Raw genomic sequence first — 12,801 nt, 5'->3', positions numbered from 1 at the left:
GAAAAGGCCCTCCAAAGATTACTAGAAAGGTCCTTCAGAGGAATAGGCTTCCAAACAACTATAAGACAAGTGGTCTCCTCTTGTCCCACTTGCCCATTAAACAACCCCCAAGGAGCTCGAAGACCCCAGCTGGCCCAGCCCATCCAAAGACATGGGGCCTACCCAGGAGAAGACTGGCAGATGGACTTCACCCAGATGCCAGTTTCTCAAAGGTATAAATACCTATTAGTCATGATAGATACATTGACAGGATGGATTGAAGGCTTTCCCACCCGGGCTGAGAAGGCTGAGGAGGTGGTAAAAATAAAACAAAACAAAACAAAACAAAACAAAACAAAAAAAACTGCTCCATGAAATCATTCCAAGGTTTGGTCTGCCCAAGTCATTACAAAGTGACAATGGGCCATCATTTACTTCTAAGATCACCCAAGGAGTCACTAAAGCACTGGGCATTACTTATTATCTCCATAATGGTGCCTGGAAGCCTCAGTCTTCAGAAAAAGTAGAAAGAGCCAACCAATTCTGAAAATCAGCGATAAAAATGATAACCCAGGAGACCTCCCTGGGATGGAAGGAGGCTTTACCAATAGCTCTCCTCCGTACCCATATTGCCCCTAAGGAACAGGTTGGTTTTAGTCCTTATGAGATGCTATATGGGAGACCTGTCGTTTATGTCAATGACCTCTTCCTAGATCCAGAGGTTCAGACCCTCCAGTCTTATGCCATGGCCCTTGGGCTATTCCAACAGGATACACGCTTGTGGGGTATGAACCAGGACCCAAAAGAGTCTCAGGAGTCACCACTATATGCTCCAGGGATTCAAGTCCGAATTAAAGTCTTGAAAGTTGGGTCCCCAAAGGCTCAACTCCAGCCCACATGGAAGGGCCCCTACCCTGTAATACTTTCTACTCCCACAGTGGTCAAGGTGCCGGGACATGACTCCTGGATTCACTACTCATGAGTCAAGCCGTGGAAGAAAACAGAAGAGGACACTCAATACACCTGTGAGCCCCTGGGAAATCTCAGATACCTATTCAGAACTACAAATGAGTACCATTCTAATAAACAACCCCAAAATTTGGTCTCTGGGGGTAAGATTTCTCAAGACAGCTCTAAAGAGCCAACACAGCTTGGCAGGGATAATACTCCAAAACAGACAGGAGATAGATCTTCTGATCCCTGAACAAGGAGAGACTTGAGCCATGCTGGCGATGTGAATTTGAAATTGGCTAACCCCCCCTCTAGTCCTTGTCAAGCCACACTGATGCTGCTTATGATTGCCCCATGTACTGTCAACTGTCTAACCTGTCTTGTCTCTGCCCAGGCCAAGCTGCAACATGCAGCGCCAGTTCAACAGAGATATAAAACTACAGCTGACCATGGGAAATATCACTTACCCTTAGATGGACACCACTATGAGGACTCTGAGGCTGGAGACTAACAAGAGGGGGAGGCCCCATACGCCTCACCATCCCATTTCAGCAGGAAGTAGCCAGAAAGACCTCAACACCCCTATTCCCAAAGAATCAGGCCTCCCATCTCTTGAGGGGGGAATGTTAGGTAGTTAAAATAGGGAAAAGGAGTCCAGAATGACGGTGGCTAAAAGACCTGGAAGGGAAAAGCCTGCAAAAATAGAACCAAGGAAGGTCCGAGGACCAGAGTGAGAACCTCAGGTAAAACAAACAACACTCCTGGCTGGCCCAATTTACATAGGACAGGCCCAGGGACAGAGAAGCATATAATAAGAGGAGACAAAGCTCTCTCTTCTCTCTCTCTCTCTCTCTCCTGCGTGATGGGGCACTCTTCTCTTCGCATCTTTGGATCAACGTGCCCTCACACTTCGAAGATGGATTTTCCTGCTATTATCTAAATAAAATAGAGCTGTAACACTGAGCTGTAACACTGATTTATTTAAGAGCTATAACATGGTCCATTCGAGACCTGAGAGCTATAACACAGTCTGTTCAAGGCCCGAGAGCTGTGACCCGCCGAGGGGGCTTTAATGTCCGTCACTCCAAATCTTTGTTGTGACGAGACAAAAACTGAGGAGCATACACTTGCCTGACATCTATGAGAATTCTAACTAAAATGTTAAAAATTAAGATCAATTTGACATAATCTATTCAAGAAAATGAAAGAGTAAGAAACCATTCCCAACTAATTAGATGGGGCCAGTATTGCTCTATATCGAACTCACACAAAGGCAGTACAAAAAGGAAATTTCAGACTAATGTCTCTCACAAATTTGGAATTAAAAGTTTTCACTCTCACACATACAAATCAGCCAAATGAATTCAACTGTATATAAAAACATCTCTTGATAGTTTCTGGTCCCTTCCTAAGTCTGGTCACATTACCTATCTCTTCAAAGGGTTTAAGTGAATCAAGTGTACAGACAGTTCAGTTCAGTTCAGTTCAGTCAATCAGTCGTGTCCCACTCTTTGCGACCCCATGAATCGCAGCACGCCAGGCCTCCGTGTCCATCACAAACTCCCAGAGTTTACTCAAACTCACGTCCATCGAGCTGGTGATGCCATTCACCAATCTCATCCTCTGTCGTCCCCTTCTCCTCCTGCCCCAATCCCTCCCAGCATCACAGTTAGGGTCCCAGTAAGAATATTATCATACCAGAAATACAGTGACAAATCCTCGAGTCTAGGTCAAATCAGAAACTGACTTGTCCCATTCAAGTTAATCCTACCCAGTCATTTTCAGTGTCTAGGAAAAATCACTGCAACTAGATTCATAAGATAAAGAAAACATATCTACTACATAGATATGGTGGATGTGTTTGATATTCTTTATTTGCCCCTGAGGAGCCCTCTTGATCATTTTCTATTATGTTATGAACCTTTGGAGGCTGAAAAGACCAGACTTTATCCCTCTAGTTCTCCTGGCCTCTGACTTCTACTTGAGTTTGGCCAGTGGTGGACAAAAGAAATTGTTGAGTCAGTGGAGAAAGAGATTCGTGGGTTTATTATTTCCTCTGACTCCTTTCTTGCGGGGAGCTGCCAAATTTCTCCACTGAAGCCCAGAGCTCTGGTCAGAGGCCCTCACTTCTAGTTGCAGCTATGTACAAGACTCTTTAGAAACTGCAATATCCATTCTCTTCTTTGCCCTGTAGCCTTAAAGTGTTCATGCACTCCTGTTCTTGCATGTTTCAACGAGGTTTGCTTTTCCTTTTAAGGTTCCCTTAGCCCTGCTACAGCTTCCAAATCCTTAAAGCCCATTGTGTGTTAGTCGCTCAGGCATGTCTGACATTTTGTGATCCCCATGGACTGTAGCCTACAAGGCTTCTCTGTCCAAAGGATTCTTCGGGCAAGAATAGTGGAGTGGGTAACAATTCCCTACTGAATGGATCTTCCCTGACCCAGGGGAGCAACTCAGGTCTCCCGGATTGCAGGGAGATTCTCTATCATCTGCACCACAAGGGAAGCCAGTTTCCTTTATTTTCCTTATCTGTGTAAATCATCTTGATTTCTGACAATGATAGGGGTGGCTATGGAGTTGCTAGATAAAGATGGTCCCTCAAAGAATTAATTCTAAACTGCTTACAACAGGAGGGCGACATCTTTTTTCCTGACTCCAAAATCATAAATACAAGAACACGTCACAGGTCGTGTAAAAATAAGTGCTGAGAAATCAATGATTTAAGAATGAATTTGGTAAAAGTGCACAAACTTAAGCTGTAAGATGATGAATAAAATCTGAGGATCTAATGTGTAACATGGTGACTATGGTTTGTAATGTGTCGTTGACATTTGTGGGGTTTCCCAGGTGATGTTAGTGGTAAAGAACCCTCCTGCGAGTACAGGATGCATAGGAGACGTGGGGTGAATCCCTGGGTCAGGAAGATCCCCTGGAGGAGGGCATGGCGACCCAGTCTAGTATTCTTTCCTGGAGAGTCCCCATGGACAGAGGACCCTTGCAGGCTTTAAAGTCCATGGGGTCACAAGGAGTTGGACATGACTGAAGTCACTTAGCACACATGTAAGAGAGGAAAACTTAAAAGTTCTCACCTAAAAGATCTTTAAAGGTAAATATGTGAGGTGATATTAATAGATATGTTAATTAAATCAATGAGGGAATCCATTAATCATGTATACCTATTTAAATTGTCATGTATACTTTAAATATCTTGCCATTTTATCTGGAAATTATATCTTAAAAAACTGAACAAAGAAGAAAAACAAGAATTTCAATGCTTTTTATATAATATTATAGATAGTTCAGGCATTACTTTTGGTATGTAAAAGGGTTTTCTTTATTCCAGATAATAACCTGTGGGATTCACCGGATATTCAGAAATGCAAGAAACGTAGGAAATTATCTAGACATTCCTCCCACATTAGGATATATTAGGAAATCAAAAAATTATTAAGTCACTTATCTAGACTTATAAAACTTGATGCAAAAATAGCAATAGAAACCAGGTTTCCTAGGTTTAGGGGATCTTTACTGAATTACCCGGCAAATGGAACTATCTCCTATGCTCTGCAAAACTTGATTCTTATCTCTTTCACAGAAGTGATCATATTCTGCCTTGTATTCTTTGTCCAGTTAGCATAAGTTTTACCAAGTTAATTAAATTCCTTGAAGGTTCAATCCTGGCATGTCTGATCATCTCACTCTATATTCTCACTTATGGCTAAAGCTCTTTATAAATTCTGTTTCTTCTCCCTGGAAGACCCTTGCTCTCTTACCTCATGATTTCCATGACATCTTTCAGTTCTCAGTAATAACCACCTCCATAAAGCAGCCTTTCGTGATTCTGAGACAGCTCAGGTCTCCTTGTTATGAGGACATATGGCATTCAGTGCTTTTCCCTCTTGACACGTGTCCCAATTATGGTGCAACATTTAACTTTGAAATTTACCTCATTTCTGTTTTTCTATTAAAATTTAAGTCCTAGTTTACAAAGTCCACATGTGTGCTCTTGACTACTGTCCATTCTTTGCATCCAGCAGGCCTTCGTTAGGTGTTTGGTCAATGAAACACTTTTATTCGTGCAGAGTTAAATTCGAAAGAAATTTTGATGCTACTCTCACAGCATACAGTGAACTAAAACCATTGAGGTTTTCTTTCCACCCAAACCCTCATACCCTGATTATTTGGACATAATTTCAGAACTAGAACTGTGGGGTTTTCCCTCATGTGTCAGCTGGTAAAATATCTGCCTGCAATGTGGGAGGTCTGGGTTTGATCCCTGGTTTGGGAAGATTCCCTGGAGAAGGGAAAGCCTACCCACTCCAGTATTCTGGCCTGGAGAATTCCATGGACTCTAGAGTCCATGGGTCACAGGTCGGACACGACTGAGTGACTTTCTTTCACAGAACTGTGGATGCATTTGCTTTTAATTGTTACCCTATTAGATGGAAAGCACTGGATGTTCGGTCTTTTATTCAACAGACACTAGCCCTCACAGTTTCCTGTCCTAAGATAATGTGATAATTGAGTCACTGACTGAAAGGCTGAATAGGACAGAACTAGAGACAGTGCTCTGAACCTGCCACTTGAGTCTACTTTTTACCTTAGGATTCTTAACGTCACTAGAGGAGTTCAGTTTCTTAGCTGTACTGTCTGATAATGTCAGATAAAAATACTTTAAGGAGAGTCTACAAGTCAAATATTCTTACACTATACACAGACACCTCATCTCTCTTTGAAGGTTCAAAAGAAATTCACCGCCTTGATGAATTGTTACCTACTTTTCCTTGATGAAAGTGCCATCTTCTTCCTTATGGCTTCTTAACTTCATTCTCACCATTTTTATCTCCCTGACCACATTCTGACTTATATTATAGTTAATTATCTCAAAAACACCAATCCACACTCTTTTAATTCAGTTGCTCTGGGGCTACATTGATATGCCAACTGCCCTGATAATACTTTTAATTGAGTATCAAACATGGCAGAAAATGGCCAGCCATTTGTTCTTTCTAGGTAAATATCATAATTAAAATCAAATAGCCAGCCTCTGGTATTTGGGATAAACTGAAAACTGGACAAAATCTTAACTGCTATTCCTATAAAGACCAATAAATTATACTAACACATATATTTGGAATTTAGAAAGATGGTAATGATAACCGTATATGCAAAAGAGGAAAAGAGACACAGATGTACAGAACAGACTTTTAGACTCTGTGGGAAAAGACGAGGGTGGGATGTTTCCAGAGAACAGCATCAAAACATGTATATTATCTAGGGTGAAACAGATAATCGGCCCAGGTTGGATGCAGGAGACAAGTGCTCAGGCCTGGTGCACTGGGAAGACCCAGAGGGATCGGGTGGAGAGGGAGGTGGGAGGGCAGATCAGGATGGAGAACACATGTAACTCCATGGCTGATTCATGTCAGTGTATGACAAAAACCACTACAATATTGTAAAGTAATTAGCCTCCAACTAATAAAAATAAATGGAAAAAAAAAAAGAAAAACAAAACATATAGTCAGCCTCTGGTATTTTGGATACATTGACAACTAGACAAATTTTAATTGCTATTCCTATAATTAAAAACAAATACCCGGCCTCTGGTATTTTGGATAAACTGACAACTGGACAAAATCTTGACTGCTATTCCAGATAAAAGTTCCCTTTGTGTTAATGTGTTTCTTTTAGAGAGAACTTCCATTCTACATAGAGTTCAGTTAAATAGAAACAGGACTTATATGTTGACTTAAAAAAAAAAAAAAAAAAAAAAAACACTGTTGCAGGAAACAAAAGTAGACAAATCACTCATCTTCTGTTTACTTCAAGACCCATTTTATTAGGAGCTGGCAGCTCAGACAGTAAAGAGTCTGCCTGTAGTACAGGAGACCTGGGCTCCATCCATGGTCAGGAGGATCCCTGGAAGAGGGCATGTCAAACAACTCTAGTATTCTGACTTAGAGAATCCCCATGGACAGAGGAGCCTGGTGGGCTGCAGTCCAAGGGGTCATCAGTCCATGGGGTTGTAAAGTGTTGGACACGATGGAGCAACTACACACAGCAAACTTCTCAAGTTGACATACTGACATTTAGAAACAGTTTCTCTCACTAGTGTGCTTAACTCCAACTCCTGCTTTTCAATGGAAGATCAAAGATAAAAGTAATATTTCATAACAGTTAAGTAATTATTTCTATCAATGATTTGTTCTTAAAACTAAGCTAGAGAAATACATTGTGAGATAGAACAGATAATGAGAAGTATAAGAGATCCAAACAGGGAAGTTGCTAAACCAATAGATAATTTTCTTTTAGGAAAGAAGAACAAACCTCAGTTTGGAATCATGTTTTATACAAAGATTTGCATGATCTTTGGAAATGTAAAGGATTTTCTACTCTAATTTTCCTTTTCCAGTTGAGAAAACCAAGCCATAGGGAAGTGAAGATATTTTTTCCAAGTCAAAGAGCAGTTATACTAGGAATCTGATGACAGCCCGGTGACAGGCCTTAGGGTCCAGTTGCTTCATCTTTAGGCTGACAGGCTGGAGATTGGGGTACCAGTAATGATGCAGTCTTCAGGTTGAATTGCTTTCATTTTGAGAAACTTATTTATCTGCTCTTAAAGCCCTCAACTGATCACATACAATCCACAGTCGATAGGTTTAAATGTTAATTACCTCTGAGAAAATATGTTCCCAGGTGAGCATGCCAAAGAACTACAATTTTTATTTGTTTATTTATTTTTTATTTTTTCCATTTATTTTTATTATTCGGAGGCTAATTACTTTGCAATATTGTAGTGGTTTTTGCCATACACTGACATGAATCAGCCAAAAGAGCTACAATTTTAAAGAAATGTGCAATTCTATGGAATATGTTACAATGTGCCACTTTATTTGGAACTGAATATCTATGCTACCTGTTCCACATTCATGACCTTGGGAGGGATAAACAAGATTGACATTTTTTTCCCCATTTAATCATGTCCAGTGTTTTAGTGCATGGAGTCTGCTGTTAAAAAATACCAGAGGCTGGGTGGTTTATAAACCACGTTATTTATCACTGTTCTGGAGGCTAGAACATCAAGATGAGGGTGCCAGCATGACTGAGTGAGTGAGGGCCTCTTCCAGGACATATCCCTAAAGAGACAGGATGAGCAAGTATTTCAGGCCTCTTTCACAAGAGCCCTGATCCCATTCATGTGGGCTCTGCCCTCATGACCTAATCATTTCCCAATGTTTCCACCTCCAGAAATCATCACTTTGGGGATTAGGTTTTCAACATATGAATTTTGGAAGAACACAAGCTTTTAGACCATGGCACCCAACGAGGAGACTGGCTTGTCTAAGGTAACCCAATGCCTCATGCCTGCTGAATGCACTGTGGTGCCGATAGGAAGCCAAGGACTAAGGAAGTTGAATGAGGACCAGCAGCCCCAGGTGGAGGGTCTGAGATGGCAAACTCCTTGATGGACTTCACAATGATATGTGAGTGTCTCCAGTGTCTTCCTTGGTTAACAGTCTTTGAGGAATCTCCCCCTCCTATACATGTTCCTATTTGAAATATGAGTTAATTACTGAGTTCCTAGAGAAAGTACCATTTGACCAACATGATAATATGATGACTATGCATATGAAGAAAAAGGCCTTTGACAGATACAAATTTCAGAGTGGAAAGTCCTTAAGATTTTATTCACTTCAGATAGCGATTACAAGTTTGGGGATCTCCCAAGACCTTTCTTGGGTTCCATAATCAGCTAGGATTCTAAGAGCTCAGTGAAAGCTGTTATAGATATGGTTATGGTTTATTTCAGGTCTTTGATTTATTTTTAGTTCAATTTTTTATTTTTAGTGAAGTATAATTGATTTACAATGCTATAACTTGTGTATATATATACATATATCACTCTTGTTTAGATTGTTTTCTCCTGGAGCGACAGATTCCAAAAAGGAAAAAGAGTATGTCAAGGTTGTATATTGTCACCCTGCTTATTTAACTTATATACAGAGTACATCATGAGAAACGCTGGGCTGGATGAAGCACAAGATGGAATCAAGATTGTCGGGAGAAATATCAATAACCTCAGATATGCAGGTGACATCACCATTATGGCAGAAAGTGAAGAAGAACTAAAGAGCCTATTGATGAAAGTGAAACAGGAGAGCGAAAAACTTGGCTTAAAGCTCAACATTCAGAAAAGAAAGATCATGGCATCCCGTCCCATCACTTCATGGTAAGTAGATGGGGAAACTGGACAACGGCTGACTTTATTTTTTGAGTCAAAATCACTGCAGATGGTGATTGCAGGCATGACATTAAAAGACACTTACTCTTTGGAAGGAAAGTTATGAACAACTTAGACAGCATATTAAGAAGCAGAGACATTATTTGTCAACAAAGATCCATCTAGTCAAGGCTATGTTTTTTACAGTAGTCATGTGTGGATATGACAGTTAGGCTATAAAGAAAGCTGAGCTCGAAGAACTGATGCTTTTGAACTGTGGTGTTGGACTGTTGGACTGCAAGGAGATGCAACCAGTCCATCCTAAAGGAGATCAGTCCTGGGTGTTCATTGAAGGACTGATGTTGAAGCTGAAACTCCAATATTTTGGCCACCTGATGAGAAGAGCTGACTCATTTGAACAGACCCTGATGTTAGGAAAGATTGAAGGCAGGAGAAGAAAGGGATTACAGAGGGTGAAACGGTTAGGTGGCATCACCGACTCAATGGACATGAGTTTGGGCAGACTCTGGGAGTTGGTGATGGACAGGGAGGCCTGGTGTGCTGCAGTTCATGGGGTCGCAAAGAGTCAGACTCGACTGAGCGACTGAACTGAACTGAACACAAGTAGGTGTTTACAGACAGTTGAGTAGAGTTTCCTATTCTATACAGTAGGTTCTTATTAGTTATCTATCTTATATATATTAGTGTGTACATGTCAATCCCAATGTCACAATTCATCCCTCCCTTCTTCCCCTGGAACCATAAGATAATTTTCTACATTGTGAGTCTCTTCCTGTTTGTAAATAAGTTCATTTGTATCATTTTTTAATATTCCACATATCAGTGATATCATATACATTTGTCTTTCTCTGTCTGACTTACTTCACTTGGTATGACAATATCAAGGTCCATCCATATTGCTTCTGATAGCATTATTTTGTTCCTTCTTATGGCTGAGTAACATTACGTTCCATATCTGCACTACATCTTCTTTGCTCATCTCTGTTGATGGACATTTAGGTTGCTTCCATGTTCTGGCTATTGTAAACGGTGATGCAATGAACACCACTATGCTTAGTAACTTAATCGTGCCTGACACTTTGCGACCCCATGGATTATAGCCTGCCAGGCACCTCTGTCCATGGGGGTAGTCCCAGTGGACAATAATAGGCAAGAAGATTGGAGTGGGTTGCCATCCCCTCCTCCAGGGCATCTTCCCCACCCAGGGATCGAACCCAGGTCTCCCGCACTGCAGGCAGATTCTTTACCATCTGAGCCACCAGGGAAGCCCTGATGAAGCAAGGAACACTGAGGTGCATGTATCTTTACAACATATGATTCTCTCTTGGTATACATCCAGGGGAATGCAGCTTTTTAAAAGATACAGATAAAAAACTTCCCAGGAAATGGCATATAGGACAGAGTCAACGAAAATTTGAAACATGGAACTTTGGTTTCTTCTTCCCAGGGTGTCATGGGCAGCTTTGTGTTCCCATCACCTATATGCCAGCAGTGAGCACTTGCAGTGACGGGAGCTCACTCCAGGCTCCGTGTCCAGAGGTTTTACTGGGGCTCCATTGCCAAGGAATGACTGAGGCTCCATACAGCTGATCTCAGGCTCAAACCTCTCTAGAGGTGCAGCTGATACTGCATGACTAAAACCCTCATCATGATTCACATCATTCTTGTGGCCCAAAGTTTCTACTCTACATCACACTGTTGACATCTTATCAGGCTGGCCCAAGACCCTCACATAAACAATAGCATTTTTCTCAGTGTCAGCCTTTGACACTTTTAATCACTCTTTATCAGATGAATCAACCTAAGGGTTTAGAGAGGAGCTCCCAGGAAACAAGGGCAAAGCCCAGAGTTCCCTTTGGATGAGGATGAATCCTTCACTATATGGCCCAGTGGCTGGTTTTGCTTGACAAGGCTCCCTTGTTGTAACTTTACAATAAGAAAATGTGAAGTGACAAACATTTGTCAAGCATTTATCTTCTTCCCGTCTTTCTCTGAAAAAAATTTTTTTTTTGCATTATCTTCATTAATTCTTATGCAACACCATGAGGTAGACACTAGTTTGAATGGCATTACGGAGAGAAGTGAAATAAGGCTTGCCTAAAGGTTCAGGGCTAGTGACGGTAGAGTGGGAGTATGTAAAAGGCCTACATGACTCCAAGGTTCATACTTAAGCCACTTGTTTGAAAGATACCAATAATTCTTTTCTAAGCCTTTTTATTTTTTTGGTTGCATTGCTGAGGGGATATTTTTTAGCAACTGATTTTTTTGGTTGCGAGGCTGAGCGTCTATTTGTCCACTGATAACTACTTAATTATAAATCCTTTTGCTTAAGTGATATTTAAGCATCAAAAAAGTCTCCATTTTGCCTTTCTCAGTAGACACTTCAAAGTTTTTTTTTTCTTTTCCTATGTAGACACCAACATATATAAATCAAATGTCATGCATAGTGACTAGCAAGCAGTATTGTTTGAGACAGAATTGGCAAATAAAACTGCAAGATATTTAAAGTATATAACATGAGAATTTGATAGATGTATATATTATTTTTTAAATTTACTTTTAATTTCTTTAAAATGTGTTGTACAATGATGTGAGTCAGCCATAAGTGTACATATATCCCCTCCCTCTTGAGTCCCCCACTCGCACCCCGTCCCGATTCTCCAGGTGGTCACACAGACGGGGTGAGCTTCCTTTGTCATACAGCATCTTTCCACCAGCTATCTGTTAACATTTTACAGATGGTAATGTACTGTGTTTCAATGTGACATTCTCAACTCAACTTACCCTCTCCTCCCATGTTGTGTCCACAAACGTGTTCTCTGTCTGTGTCTCTCTTCCTGCCCTGAAATAGGTTAACCAGTGCCATTTTCCTGGATTCCATATATACATTAACATACAATATTTAGTTTTCTCTTTGTGACTTACTTCACTCTACATAACAGGCTGTAGATTCATCCACCTCAGCTCAAGTGACCCAAATTCGCTTCTTTTTAAGGTTAATTAAAATTCCCATGTATAGATGTACCACAACTTTATCCATTCCTCTCTCAATGCACATCTAGGTTGCTTCCATGTCCTGGCTATAGTAAACACTATTGCAATGAATTTTGGGGTACACATGTCTGTTTGAATTATGATTTTCTCAGGGTATATGCCCAATAGTAGAATTTCTAAATCATATGGTAGTTTTGTTAGGACTTCCCTGATGGCTCAGCAGCTAAAAATCTGCCTGCAATGCAGGAGACAGAGGAGATGGTTCAATCCCTGGGTCAGGAAGTGTCTCTGGAGGAGAAAATGGCAACCCACTACAGTATACTTGCCATTTCCATCTACCCCTCTGCCATAGTGCTGACCCTCATTTACACATGTATTAGAAAAGACTTTCCCTTTCTATTAACTTAAGTAACATAGCTATCATCTGACATGTTTACCTTTTATTTTTTGAAGGAACACAGGTAAGTTCCACTCTCTTAGACATCACCAATTATACAACACAATTTTATCAGTTATTGCCATCATGCTACACATTAGATCCTCAGACCTTATAATTTTTGCATGTTAAAATGTATAAACTTTTACAATTCGTTCCTATTTCCTCCACTCTAAAGCCCTGGTAATCACTTTCCTTC

This window comes from Dama dama, chromosome 7 (assembly GCF_033118175.1).
Source record: "Dama dama isolate Ldn47 chromosome 7, ASM3311817v1, whole genome shotgun sequence".
NCBI lineage: Eukaryota > Metazoa > Chordata > Mammalia > Artiodactyla > Cervidae > Dama > Dama dama.
The sequence above is the reverse complement of the archived record's forward strand: the minus strand, read 5'-3'. Positions refer to the sequence as shown.